At 42.5% G+C, this 15,408-nt stretch overlaps 1 long non-coding RNA gene across 3 annotated transcripts in view; it reads left to right on the top strand.

Moving 5' to 3' along the window:
- The window catches only part of LOC149559220 (uncharacterized), a 163,324-nt gene that overhangs the window by 75,836 nt on the left and 72,080 nt on the right, over positions 1 to 15,408 (top strand). Inside the window, exon 3 of one of the 3 annotated variants that reach the window (XR_016365124.1) lies at positions 14,359 to 15,030. The exons of the other annotated variants lie outside the window; for them this stretch is intronic. This is a non-coding gene — a long non-coding RNA (uncharacterized LOC149559220). Of the gene's footprint in view, positions 1 to 14,358; positions 15,031 to 15,408 lie in introns of those variants that run through there. 3 annotated transcript variants of the gene reach the window in all.

Here is a 15,408-nt window from a genome sequence, read left to right as displayed (position 1 = left end):
AGATCTATTTCTGTCACATCACTTTCACATTTGTCCCGTGCCTGCACCAAACTGGTCTCCAAACCACGAAGCATCTGTAGCCTCTCCTAACACAATACTGTCTTCTTAATCTTGATAGCCACCCGTGCCGCTTTCTCTGCTTCCAACTCTTGGGTACACTGAGCCAGGTGTTGCCGTATTGCCTTCAATTGTATGATCAACTCCTCCCGAGCTCTCCATGCATCCACCAAGATAGCTTCACACCCAACACCTACTCCAAGTGCCTCACAGCGCATCACCCCTCTCGAAAGACTTGCTCCGTTGATCTTTCCACCTCTAGCACACTATGTCTGCAGTAGCTCCAGGTTTCATCAACTGGTCACACTTCCCACGACTGATTAACCGCAATGACTGGGGGTCTTGGGGGCATTGCCCCCAGCGGGGTTGAGGGGCAGCGCCCTTGCTGGGTCCTGGGGTAGCGCCCTAGGTGTGCTTCACAATACAGGGCGAGGTCGAGGGTCAGTGCTCCTTGCCGCCAAGACCAAATTAGCATTTTCAAAGCCACACAAAACACCATTTTCGTGATTTTCATTCGATCCCACACTCTTTCTGGAAATCACTTGCATTTTCCACCTGTTTATGTCTTTCCCTTCTCGGCATCACGCGTTACTCATTCTGAACTGTTTCAATCTGTCATTTTTTTTTTTTTTGGCTCCTACCTTTGCTTGTTCTATCTCTATATCACTCCTAACTGCCTTGTTGCTTTTGCCTTCCCACAGAGAATATGAGTTACCGCGTCCGTGGGATAACAAATTTAGATGCCGAGCAATAACATCTCTCTTGCTACACCACTTGCCGCAAATTTTGTCTGCTACTTGGTAATGTCTCTTGCATGTCAAGGAGGCTAATGAGCGCTGAAAAAAGGAAGCCATGGATAGAAGAATGAATCCTCGGCAAAAATAAACAAGTGTTGCAACCTCGGGGATATAAGGCAACCCGCACATAAACCTTCCACAGACGAGCAAACAAAGGCGTGACACTAAGGACCACCCGCGAAAGTGAGACCACCTACGGACGTGAGTGTATTGCTGTGGAGACAAGCCGCGAACGAAGGATAGGCCGAGGGGAACAAACAGTTGGCGGAAGAAAAGAAATCCGCTTAAGAGAAGCTATAATTGCGGAAGACACCCTGCAGGGGAATAAGGGAAATCCGCGGGAGTCACCTTGCGGGGAACTAAGGCTGTCCGTAGGTGACTGTTTGTGGACCCACCCGCGGGACACTCTGTTCGCGGGGATGACCGCGGGCCTTCACCCACTCACTCTTTCTTTTTTTTCTTTTTTTTTTTGTTTTCATTTTTAAAAAATTTTTTAAATTTTTTTTTAATACAAAAAAATACATCTCAACTTTTCCTCCAGACTTCGCTATCCTGTGACAACGAGGGAGTCCTTCGGCCTTGGCCATTCTGTGATGACGACGAAATCTTCTTGACATAGTACATGTTTAGCTTCGATTCATTGACTGGCTAAGGCACTTCTTGTCCGTCCAAGGTTCACAGTTTTATTGCTCCATTGTCACCTACCTCCCGGATCTGGTATGGCTCGACCCACTTGACCTTAAACTTGCTTGGTTTATTTTGTCCGTCATACTTCAACATCAATTGGCCCGGCTGAAACCTATTTAGGTTCAGATGTTTATCGTGCCACGCCTTGCGTCTGTTCTGTGTCACCTCCATGGCCCATTGTGCTTGTGGTCGTCACTCATCCAGATTATTTCCTTCCTGCCAGCACCCTTCAACTAATTTTATGGTGCGGTGTATTCTTTTCTTTTTGTGCGGCCCGTTCATCGTGTATTGGACGGTGGGATTTTTTTTTTTTTGGGTTCGTACTGTATGTTCTTCCTTTAGCTTCAGCCATAACCACCTTTCCTTCTTCCGCTTCTCTGTATTCCTTTGGACATTCATTTTCCTCTTTTTTCTCACCTTCGTTGACCCTTAACATATTACAACTCGGAAAGAGTTCGTAGTCTTCTATCTGCCAGTGGTAAAGGCCATTCACCGAGTTTAGGTTGTCATTCGATCCTCCTAGTCTCAATACTCTTTTGTCCGGTTCCATTCTCTTCTTTCTTTCGTTGTCACTTTCGCCTTCACCTTCTGAGTCTGACGATGCCGCCTCCTCACCTATCGTTTATGTGTGCATGTCAATTATGAATCTTCTACCTTCACGCTCCATTGATAGGGTATTTTTCTTCCAGTCGTGTTTAACCTTTGCTTGTATGAGCCATCCTCGGCCTAGAATGGCGTCATATCCTTTTCTCTTTAGCGAGATCACGAAAAAGTCAAGCAGGAACGACTTTGTGCCAATTGTCACCGGTTGTGCCATCAGGATGCCGAGAGGTTTAATGCTGTGTTGGTCCACTGTTAACAACTGGAATGTAGGTGGCCACAACGTCGGCTATCCCAACCTCTTCTAGGTATCTTCGGGTAAGACATTCACACCGGACCCTCCGTCGACAATTGTGTCCGTCAGCACACTTCCGAGAATTCCCATCTCGACAACTGTTGGATGCTGTCCGAATGTGAGTGTTAGCAGCATTGGGTCTTCTCCACCTGCGGCGATTTCCTTCCCTCTTCCTAGTTCTCCTGGTAACTTAGCAGTTGGTGTGATATTTGTGAGTGCCGATCGGAGCTGAGGCATAGTGAGCAACAGATTGCTTATTTTGACGGGTACCTTAGTTTGCGGTATCTGCCGTACGATGTTCTGTTTCGCGCAGTTCCTTGCTGAGGTGCCGGTGGTATCCTTCAACTGAGATGTCTCAATTTCTTTCCGCACTTCCTCCAACCTCTTCTTTTCTTCTGCAGGGTCGGGGTATAGTTTTGCTTGTTTCCGCGTGATTGCCAACACCTCCTCTTCGTTTGTCCCGACGGTGATCAGATTCACTCTAGACTTCGGGCACTTGGCATCTTCATGATCGCCGGGTCCACACCACCTGCATAATAATTTTGGTGTGTTTGCCGTTGTACAATCTCGGGCAAAGTGGCCTCACAAATTATATGCTCGGCATTGAACCATCGGTCGGCCATTTGCATCGTACTGAATTTGACTTCGGCTACCATTGTTATTGTTATTGTTTGCATTGTTGTTGTTTTGCCCTCTGCTATTATTTTTGTACCCACCCGAAGTGGCACCATCAATGTTTGTGTTTTCGTTCTCTCCTGACGTGGAAGCTGCCTGTGTCAGGAGCACCTGTTGAGGCCCTCTGGTTTTCATATTGAAGGGGCATTCTTTTATGGAATGTCCCATGATCTGGCATATCTCGCAGAACTGGTTCTTTGAACAAGATCCCTTTGTGTGACCTTCCGCCTTACATTTCGTGCACCATAGTTCACTTCCCTTCATTTCTTTCTGCATGTTCTTAAATTCCTTCATCATGCGAATCATGTCCTTCTGGAGAGCTCAGAGCTTTTTGTTGCTATTTTCCTCATCGCTGCTCTCTTCTTCCGAAGATGGATCGTCATCTGACTCGGAGGAGCTACTCTTCTTCTTTTCTTTTCGCTCACTTTCCAAGTTCATCATCCGATTGTATGCTTCAGTGTATGACGATGACGACACAATCTTCATCTTCCTCCGCAACTTCGGGCGTAGACCCTCAATGAACCATCTTTTTTGTAGCCCATTTGCCAACTTATTTTCCATTTTATTTATCAAGTCTTTTAATTTCCTGGCGTATACTCGGACAGTTTCATTCTTCCCTTGCATTGTGTTGTATATTTCTGCCACGATTTCATTGTTGTCGCGGAGTAGTTGAAATTCCGTAGTAAACTCCTTGAGGTCATCCCAAGTGGTTAATTTCTGGGGATCTGCATCGACGAACCAATCAATTGCAACACCCCATAGGGTAGCTGGAAACTGACGGACCCATTCGTTTGTACTTGTTATGCCATTTGCCCTCCAAATCATTTCACATGTTTTACAATGTTGGATTGGATTGGCTGTACCATCTCCATCAAATTTCGGCAACTTTTCCTTTGGTCCCGCCATCACTATTGGATTTTGTGCACGGGCGTTGTTCGGTCCTGCAACGGTGGCACTGTTCACTCCCACACCAGCACTTTATACTCCCACACCGTGTCTTTGCACTCCCACATCGGCAATCTGTACTCCGACTCCGGTGATCTGCACTCCCACACCGGCGGTCTCTCCAACAGTTGTGTTATCTCCAATAACGGTGTCCTCTAGTGAAGAAGGGTCTTCAGAGGTATGCACTCCCACACCGGTGGTTTGCACTACCATACCGGTGATCTGCACTCCCACATCGGCGGTCTCTTCAACAGTTATCTCCAATAGTTGTGTCCTCTGGTGAAGAAGGGTCTTTCCATTCCGAAAGTGTATCATGGACGAAGAGTTCACCCCACGCTCGTGCTCCTTCGGCACTCCGAGCCGTGCGAGTCGATTCCCTTCCGTCTGGATTCTCTTCCCTCAGCAAATACAGGCTCAAAAATTCCTCCCTAGCTTCTTCCACCAATTCCACCCGCTGTTGAGTCTCCTCCAACAATTCCTAAGCGCTTCGGTGCTTGTCGGCAGTCTTCTGAAACCTCCTTCTGCATTTTGCTTGTTGTGCGAAAATTAAATTTTCTTACGTAGTACGTATTCCATCTTTTCCCTTTATCTTATTTCGATCCTTGTTAAGCTGATTTGGCATTAAACTTCATTCCTCCCTCCTTTCAGGTTCATAGGGCAATAGCGCCAAATGTTTACTGCATAGATTAATTGATTAACGCACACAGACAATGAACAAGAATAGCAACAACAATACTCCTTTATTCACATATGCGAAATACATTACATTATGCTTCATAAGATGATTTACAATGATCCTAGACGAGGTATAAATACTTCTTGCCGAACCTTCCCAAAGGGGTCTGTCGGCTACATAACAATACTAATCTACCTGTTGGCTACAAAATACAAAATCTCTGAAGGCATAACCAAGTCGGCTACACATGCAAACTCTACCGACGATACCTACAGGCAGCTTAGAGAGAGATTCTCATGGAAGGGGCTAAAAGACAATGTAGTACAACATGTTAGAGAGTGCCAGACTTGTTAGCAGAACAAGTTAGAATAGGGCTTTCCAGCAGGTCTACTTCAACCTCTCCCTATTCCAGCTCAGAGTTGGGAGAGTATCTCCATGGATTTTATTACAGGGTTGCTGAGGGTCCAGGGTAGAGATTGCATTTTTTTGGTGGTAGATAGATTGACTAAGTTCGCACACTTCTTTGCTATTGCGGCAGACTGGTCAGCCTATTAGGTGGCCGAGTTGTTTCAAGAGGTTTTCCTGAGTTGTTCTTTTGAGAGGTTTTTCATCTTCATGGATTACTCAGGACTATCATGAGTGATAGGGACAACAGGTTTATCAGCACCTTTTGGTAGGAGGTTTTCAGATTGACAGGTACAGAGTTGACTCCCATTACTAGCTATCACCGGCAGACGGATGGTCAAACCGAAATAGTGAATAAATGGGTGGAAGGGTATTTGAGAAACTACATTCCAGGTCAGCAAAGAACTTGGGTTAAGTGGTTGTATTTGGGGGAGTATTCTATAACTCCACATATCATATGTCTATTCAGATGATGCCTTTCCATGCTCTTTATGGTTACGAACCTCTCTCTTTTATTGATTTGTCCTTTCCATGCTCTTTATGGTTACGAACCTCTCTCTTTTATTGATTTGGCTTTACAGGACAATGGGGCTTCCTTAGCCAAAGATTGGGTTCAAGATCAATAGGATATTTTCAGATCTCTTAGAGATAATATTCAGCAAATGCAGAACCGACAAAAGTTATATGCCGATCGTCATCGTATAGAGCGGAGCTTCGAGATAGGTGACATGGTTTATCTTCGTCTCCAGCCATATAGACAGAGCTCCCTGAAGAAAAGTGGGTCAGAGAAGCTTAAGCCTAGATTTTACGGACCTTATTGCATCACCAAGAGGATTGGTGAGGTTGCTTATGAGTTGGATTTACCTGGTGGTAGTCGAATCCACAATGTGTTTCATGTCTTATGCCTCAAGAAGGCAATTGGTCAGCAAATTGTTTTTCAGAAAGCTTGCCTCCACTTGACGAGCAGGGTAGGCTTGTTTTGGAGCTGACAGAGGTGATTGAGACTAGGGAAAAGAAGCTGCGAAACAGATCTGTTAGAGAATATCTAGTCCGTTGGAAGGATTTATTGTATGAAGATGCCACTTGGGAAGGTGAGTCTATCTTATAGCATCTAGCATTGAGATTACTCGAGGCCAAGCAATCCCGGGAAGGGAGGACTGTCATGTTCCCTCTTTCGCGCTAGTTCTTTTGGTGCCTGGTTAATCTATCTCCACATCCAGATAGATTAACGACATTAACAGTAAGGATGCCTGACATTCACAAGGGAAGATTTGTCTTAAGTTCATCATATAATGTCTTTGAGTACTTTAATAAACTTATTTTATGTGTTATTAAGACATTCACTTTATAAAGTGACATTCACTTCGAGGTTATAAATAAGAGGCTGAGTCTTGGAAAAGATACAACGAATATATGTTATTAACAAATCCAAAAGGTTGCTTTGATGTGATTGGACACTCTTGAGGACGAAAACCCTTGGGAGAGTAAAGAGTTGGATGTAACCCTGCTACTCAGGAAAGATTATTTCTCAGGTTTTCAAATGCGGATATTGGAATTTAGAATCACAGTAAATCAGCTCTATACAGTAAGTACTTTATGTTGCATAACTTAGAAGATGTTAATGTTGAATTTATAAAGGCACGCAGAGTTATAGTTCCCAGACATCACATTGAGTTGGAGCGGAGGAAGCACACACTCGTGAGTTCTAGAAGTAATCAGGAGGTAGCGTGAGTGCAAGTAGAACATAGGAGATAGAGAAGGTTTCAAAATACAGTAAGGTGCGAGACGAGTTTAAAGCCACCACCTGAAGTAGACAGTGACAGAGATAACTGACTAAGTGACGGTTAAATAGCAGGTTGCAGATACATCTCCAGGGCAGGCAAAGAACGTTGGGAATCATGGCATAATTATAGGAACACCGACCTTCAGCAAACGGAGGTGAGAAGGAAGTCTGAGCTCATTTGCACGGCAGCCACAGTCCACCACACGACATACACAGGGTAGAAGGGAACCTGTTTCATTTGCACGGCAACCATATACCACCTCACAGCATACACAATGGTATTTGAAACGTTATAGAGTCTGGACGACCTTGTGATATCACATTGCATTGGATTTCAAACACACGTATCAGCAGATGACAGACTGGGCTGAGTTTGGTAGTGGCATCGAGTCTTCACTCCATTTCAGATTTCGACCACCATCGGCACACATAGAAATACATGGGTCTGTCATCTCTCCTCACCACCCGAAATTGCTTAAACTATGCATATTTAATATCTCAAATTCTGGAATGTAATCCTGTCATCAGTTTAGAAACTTTTTATAAAGATGTTGGTATTGTGATGTCCATGTTATTGATTCTGTATTTAATGGAGTTCTGAACTGCCAGTATCAATTTCAGAGAAACAATAATTTTTTGAATACAAAAATAGTTTCATTTAAAGACTAGTTCGTATAGCAACTGTATGACGAAATGTCTGTAACCATGGTCTGATCATTCTGAGCCAAATCCTGTAGAGCTCATTACAGCCACTCTCCTATCTCTGTTAATCCTGATTCTCTTTCAGATCATTATCCTATCTCTGCTAAGATTTGTTTTCAGAATGAGGAACTAGCTCCTAGAAAGACTATATGTAGACCCTTTAAGCTGAATTTATATCAAGGATCAAGACACAATTGGTGCACTTCAGTAGGTGGCCTTTCTATTTATGACAACTAATCAAAATATCCAACCAAGAGAAACTTGGGAGGGTCTTCTTGAATCATGGCAAAAAATCTTTCAAATATAGGTAAAAAAAGGAGCATGGACATGAATATTGAAGAAACTAGGGCTCTAGCTAACTTTAACATGATGGAAAAGAAACTCCAAGTTAGAATTGATGACTTAGAGTTAGAGACTGCTCTGATCAAGACTAGAAACTCATTAAGGAAGATATAAAACTACAAGATTCAAGGTCAGAGGACCAGGTCCAAATTTAATTGGATTCATGAAGGAGATAGAGGATCTAAGTATTTTTTAATATCATTAAAGCTAAAAACAAGAGAGAGCTTATTCAAAATATTGATATTGATGATGATTACACTTTAGATCTAGAAATAGTGAAATCAACTTTCTTCGATTATTACTCTCTGCTTTTTTTCCTCAAAAATGACTTCTGTCAATCATGAGGCTCTTGATAAGTGTCTTCAATTAATTTCCAAAAAAATTTCAAATGAAGACTTTACCAGACTCAATAAACCTATACCTCTGGAAGAAATTAAGTGGGCTATTAAATCCCTAGCCCAGTAATTGATGGACTTCCTGTTGAATTCAACAAAGCTAATATAGACTGGATATCCAGTGATCTCTTGGCCTTATATGAAGATTCTTTCAGCAGAGGATCTTTAGGAGTGAATATTAATAAAGGAATTATTAGGTTGATTCCAAAAGTTGGTGATAAATTTCAAAAGAATTGGAGGCCAATTACATTCTAAACATCTCTTATAAGATCATTACAAAATTGCTAGCCAGAAGAATTGAGGACATGCTTGATAGCTTCATCTCAGTCACACATACAAGTTTTATTAAGGGAAGATACATTTTGGAGAATTTGATAACAGGTTGGGAAGCAATGCATTGGGCTAATAAGAGCAATCAGAATGTGGCAGTGATTCTACTTGATTTAAAAAAAGCATATGACAAAATAGAGTGACCATTTGTCATTGGAATGCTTAAAGCATTTGGTTTCCCTAAGTTATTCTGCAATTGGATTGAGGTGCTGTTTAGATATTCCTCTACAATTATTGATGTGAATGGCAATCATGCTAATCCCATCCCTCTTGGGAGATCAATTAGGAAGGGTTGCCCCATTGCCCCTTCCCTTTTTGTGATAGCTGCTGATGCCTTATTTTATATCCTTAGAGACTTCTCTCTAAGTCCTCTTGTGAAAGGTCTTCTCATTCCTAATGAAGATATCCTACTGAATTCTCAGTTTGCTGATGACACTGCTTTGTTCATAAAATAATAAGAAAACAGTTTCTTTAATGACTTGGATAGACTTGAGTTCTTTTGTTTAGCCTCGAATGCTAAAGTTGCTCCCCATAAATCCTCTATTCTGGGCTGGTTTGATTCTCCCCCTAATTGGATTTAGTCAATCGGTTGGCAATAGATGTCGTCGGTAATTATTGTGTAGCTGACGGGATGTATGTTGTTGGTAAATACTATGTAGCCGAGGGGGCCTTCGGGAAGGTTCTTGTTATGTAGCCGATGACCCTTCGAGAAGGTTCTTAGGAAAGTATTTATACACCTGCCGGGATAATTGTAATTATCATCAGAAGCATAATGTAATGTCTTTGGCATATGCAATTTTTTTTTTCTAAAGAGTGAAAATAAAAAGTACCGTACGGCTATATAAGTCTGCCTTCACCGTACAACATTATGCAACACCGTAGGGGATATCATCAACTGTACGACATTTTGCATCGTTCCTGGAGGCAATCTTGCTTGGCGACACCATACATTCCTGGAGGCATCGTACATTCCTGAAGGCACAGACATTCTTGGAGGCATCACTAAAATCCACCGTACGGCAAAAGCAAGAACAGATATACCGTACACAACCAGAGCAAGGAAAGGGAAAGCATCATTAACGTTAAGTGTATTCTGGCAGCCTCATTCTGTATGGCATGTTAATGCAGGATATATTAAGTACCGTACGACATCAAGAAACACAATGAATTCGTGTACGACATTCAACATTTTCCCAATATACAAGAACCCAATGTCTTCACCAAATGTGCGATGGGTTTAGAAGTATTACGGGCTTTCATATCCTTCAATTTGGAAGGCACTATTAATTGTCTCCTAATAATATGAAGAGCTTGCTGATTAAGACAGCATTCCTCCACGCACCTGTATGGTAGAGCCGTATTCATGTTTGGTAATTGTTGGTATTTATCGAGCTAGGTAAATGGATGGAGGGGCATTGCTATTGGTGCAAGTGTGAATGAGAAGCAAGTAACGTGAGGATTAGAGACTCCATAGCCACATTTCTAGAAGGGGTTTGAGCGTAAGCCACATATTGAACAGAAGGCAGCAGGTTTAATGAAGTTTGCATCATAGGAGAAGTTATGAGTTTTTTGAAAGTGAGCCACTAAATTATAGTTTTGGAGCCGAGGAAAAGTTCGTTGCAGTGTAGGAAGGCACATGAGGATTGGTAGGTGCTTTCTGCAGCAGAAACACAAAGGCAACCGTACGACCGTACGACGTACAAGAGGAAAGACAATACAAACATAAGTTGCCAGAGGTTTGTGTGTCAGGAGGGGAATTTTGATAGAAGACAGGTGTACAAAGAAAAATAACTGACCTAATAGTATTATATCCAGCAAATCAGCAAAGGCATGCAGTCAGCCGGGAAGAGGGCTTGGAGGAAGCAACTTGATCATGATTCAGCCATGAGTCAGAATGCATAGGTAGGGCCTTCCAAAGCACGGCCACGTGGAAAGGACAAGGGCAAGCAAAGGGCCAAAGTACAGAACTAGCCGAATGTACAGCTGACACCACAAATGTAGCATTCGAAGGGTTGAATGGGTTGGAATGCAGGAAATGGTGGAATGAGGATCCGGATGACGACCTTGTCAAAGCAAGCATACGGAAGGCACAGGTAGAGTGGGCAATCCGGATGCCAGTTTTCTATATCCGAGACTTGAAGGTGTATTGCATCCCATGATTGAGGCATATGACATGCACTCCTGAAAGAGTTTAGTTCCATATTTGGGGTACGACGTGGTGATTTCATTCCGACCAGCTGACTTTACCAGGGTATTCGGTATACCAGGAATGGCGCAAGGAGGCAAGAAAATCGACAGTAAGCCACAAAAGATGGATAAGGAAAAGAAACTGAAGCTGGTGGAATTAGTGTGCTAGGATTAGGTACAGCAGCAGAAAGATGCCCTTATCTAGACCTCTAGGAGAAGAGGGTTGTGAAAATTTGACATCAGAGGAGGCCATTGGAGGTGTCTCATGGACGTGATAAAGAGCAAACTTACAGGGTCCAGTCGGGCGTCAGATATCTCCTTTCTGCTGGTCAGTATGATGAATGGACTCATGAATGGGAGGGTTTATGATTGGGCTTCTCTATTGGCCACACACATGGATGAGTTCATGACGTTGCAAGATAAAACATTTTATATGCTGCACTATGCCATCGGACTCTTTCTGGAGGCAATGGCGAGGACGATGCCCTAAGAAAAGTTGGAAATACAACCAAGCCCGACAATACCTGGTGAGCCTTCAATAATGCAGTAGAGGCATTTAGACTCTCCTGGAGGACAGAAAGGCGTTGGCTAGAAGAGGGTACGGCAGGAGATGGAGGAATCGGGTAACACGGATAGTGGCCGCTAGGATACATCTTGTGAGGAGGACAACTCAGAGGATATGGAGGAGGTGGAGCAGGATGAGGAGGAAGATGATGAGGAAGTTGGGGTGATTTCGGCGACCCTACTTCGATTTCTGCAACAGTTGACGACTGCACCAGTAGTAGCTATGCCATCATTTTCAGCTCCGCACATGCACATTATGGCAGATGTTCAGATTCTAGGTTTCAGACAATTTCGGCATCTTGTGGTGATGGCCCTAGTCACTCTAAATCCCAGATCATGAACAACAGTAGCAGTAGCAGGATTAGTTTCACATTCAGCGGCTGCCCAACCTTTAGTAAGCCGGAGGGTAGCATCACCAGCAGATACACCTATGGGAACACAACCTCAGCCAGTGGTTTAGGAACCGACCCCCGTACCTCCGGAGCAGGGATTACTTCAGTCAGTAGCAGTAGGTTTGCCATAGCCATCTCTTGTAGTAGAGTCGACAGCCATAGAGGGAGGAGTCAGTCAGGGAGGTGCACAAGAGTAGGTCCGACTAGAGGTGATTGGGTTAGATGCAGTAGGCCGACACCTTGTTGGATGAGGCAGCCGATCAGGGTGCTGATTTGAGCATGCCAAAAGCAGAACCCCAGATGCTAGCAGTGGAACAGGTTAGTTCAGTGAGTCAGGAAAGTGAGTACCTGAGGCGATGACTACTTGCTCTTGTTGCCAGAGGTCCCTCCATTCAGTCTCCTATGCGAGAGGATCTTCAGTTAGAAGCAATTTGGTCAAACAACGAGGTGGTCGAGGTCCGCACATCACCAGAAGCAGGCGATCAGAGTATAGAGGCACCAAAAAAAGCAAAAAAGAGGGTACAGATGCAACATCCTACACCTGTAGCGGAGGAGAAGGATAAGGATATCCATTCATGCCTCAGTGACATTGTTGAGAGAAGCAAGGTCCTAGTAGAGTTGGTGCTTATAGAGAGACAGTGGGCAGAGTCTGGGCAAGAAGCTCGGGAGGCCGCAAAGAAGGCTTGGGAGGGGATGACTGATCGACTTGCTACCCAGCAGTTGGCATGGGAAATAGAGTGGACAACACTGTTAGCACAACTTGAGGAAATGACATGAGGAAGGCAGGAGGCCGATCAACAACTAGCAGCAGTGTTACAGGAAAAGGAAGTAGCAAAGCAAGCTCACGATTAGAAAGAAGCTGAATGCCAGGAAGTCACATTGATGCTGAAGGAGGTAGTAGAGGAGAACTCCTAGATTAGAGCTGAATTAAAGGTCCGGATAGAGCAAGTGTATCAGCTACGATGCAGCCAGTCTACGCTACGCAGTCTAAGACACAACCTTCTAGTTCATGATGTTTATGTTGTTTTATGAATAAATGTAATTAGTGTTTTGAGTTTTGTGTATTGTCGTCCAGAGACGACTTTTCTTTTGGGGGGGATGATGTTGTCGGTAATTATTGTGTAGCCGACAGGATGTATGTCGTCGGTAAATACTATGTAGCAAAATGCCGTACGATTGATGATATCCCCTATGGTGTTGCATAATGTTGTATGGTGAAGGCAGACTTATATAGCTGTACAGTAATTTTTTTTTTCATTCTTTTTTTTTTCCCTCTTTTTTCATTTTTTTATTTCGCATATGCCAAAGACATTACATTATGCTTCTGATGATAATTACAATGATCCCAGAGGGTGTATAAATACTTTCCTAAGAACCTTCTCAAAGGGCCGTCGACTACATAACAAGAACCTTCCTGAAGGCCCCGTCGGCTATATAGTATTTACCAACGACATACATCCCATTGGCTACACAATAATTACCAATGACAATGGAAAGGTCCAAATGATATTGCTAGATACCTTGGTATCCCTTTTGCTATTAATCCTTCAACCAAAGACATGTGGCAATGGGTATTTGATAGAATTCAGAAAAAACATATTGAATGGCAAACCCATCACCTCTCCCTAGTTGGCAGGGTTCAAGTTGTTCAGAAGGTGCTGTCCTCTAATCATTTATATTTTGCCTCTACTTGGTTGATGGTAAATTACCAATGGACAAGATAGAAAAGATTTTGAGAGATTTTTTGTGGTCTGATGGGATGGGAAACAAAAAAAGGCATTGTGTGAATTGCAATTGGTGTTGTAAACCCAAACAATATGGAGGCATGGGATTGAAGGATATCAAAAAGCATGCTATTGCTCTTGCTTCTAAGTGGATATTAAAGGCTATCCATGGCAATGAGCCTTGGAAAGTTCTGATTAGACATAATATTCAATGCTCCACTGTTTTCAAGGGTAAACATTGGAGGAATATCCCATTTTGTGACATGCTGATTGGGGATTTTAAAGTTAAGATATTTGGCTCTAATATTTTAGTTACCCTGTGGAAGGCTTGGACCCATGCAAAGATATTCCTCCCTGTCAGAGCTGCTCTTGGTTCTTCTCCATCCTATATTGTCTCAGATAGGTCTCCATTTTCTGATTGGTGTTTCTTTTTTCAGTATTTGTGGCAATCAAAAGTTGAAGCAAAGAAGTTATGTTTTAGGTGGCTTTTTTGTTACTCAAAAAACTTGCTTTAGGTTCCAATATGGAATCCTTGGGTCTTAGTCCTGGGCATTGCAAGATTTGTGATTCAATTGAATCTTTTGAACATGTCTTTTTCCAATGTGATTTTGCCATAATGGTTTGGTCAATTTGTTTAGGAAATCCAATCGTGTGGAATTCAAAACCAGCTCTTACTTGGTTTGTTCTTACCTGTGAGATCTTATGGTTCCTATGGATAGTGAGAAATGAGGTCTTTCAGAAGAAAGACAGAGGACTTATTGGGTTTACTTGTAAACTCACCCATTTTTCCATTATGTCACAGGTCTCTCTTTCCTTGAATATTTTTATGGCTCAATTTACGATGTTAGTTCGAGATGGTATGTTTCTTATTCACAAAGAAGAGGTCAAGGCTTTTCAAGATTTGGATCAGTCCAAAGATATGCTGGACCCTGCTGAAATAAACCAGCTTGAGAAGATGATGGAAGGCCTACACATTTCCAGTAATGCTCAGAATTCTGCTACTGCTGTTAGTGGCAATGAAGATTCCAAAGGACTGAGTGACAATACACCTAAATAATATGTTCCTGCAGGCTGGAATGATGAACTATCTGATACAGATTTTTTACAATCTCTGGATACTAATGATGGATGGGGCCCGAATGAAGAATGAATATCAAGTTTCTAGATTTTTTTTTGAGACTTTTATATTGTGATATACTCTGTGAGCCTTATGTTATTTCTCTGAACTCTTCGTATTCTATATATTGTCACTTTGGATATATGGGATACTTATATGATATGTAATCAATTGTATAGAGTTGCTGTGTTTAGTTGTTGTAGTAGTTCTATAAGTTTTGATACTTTTCTGCTGATCATTTTCAGCTGAACTGATTGTATACAGTTTCTAAACTATTCTAATATTTCCCTTTTAAGCACTCAGTGGATTGTGTAATGCATACAAATATAATAAGTGACTGTAAAGTTCCATTACAAATTCATTTTGCCCAGCAGCTGTATGTTTCCAGATACATTTCTCCTGTGTGTGATAGATGTGAGGCCTTTATCAAATAATTAACTATAAGAAAAATAATAGAAATTGCTGCCTCCTTGCTATAAAGTTCAATTACAAATTCATTTTGCCCAGCAGCTGTATGTTTCCAGATACATTTCTCCTGTGTGTGATAGATGTGAGGCCTTTATCAAACAATTAACTATAAGAAAATTAATAGAAGTTGCTGCCTCCTTGCTGTCCCCAGAATTTAGGGAACCATTAACTGCCCTTATGTGCCTCAACCCTCCCATTCCAGAACCTTGGAGAAACATTGGCTTTTCTTTATCCTCTTTATTACGATTCTTCATAAGATCCAGCTAC

This window comes from Cupressus sempervirens, chromosome 5 (assembly GCF_028749045.1).
Source record: "Cupressus sempervirens isolate cs-2001-9-10 chromosome 5, ASM2874904v1, whole genome shotgun sequence".
NCBI lineage: Eukaryota > Viridiplantae > Streptophyta > Pinopsida > Cupressales > Cupressaceae > Cupressus > Cupressus sempervirens.
Note: the sequence above shows the minus strand (reverse complement) of the source record. Positions and strands in the feature narration are given on the sequence as shown.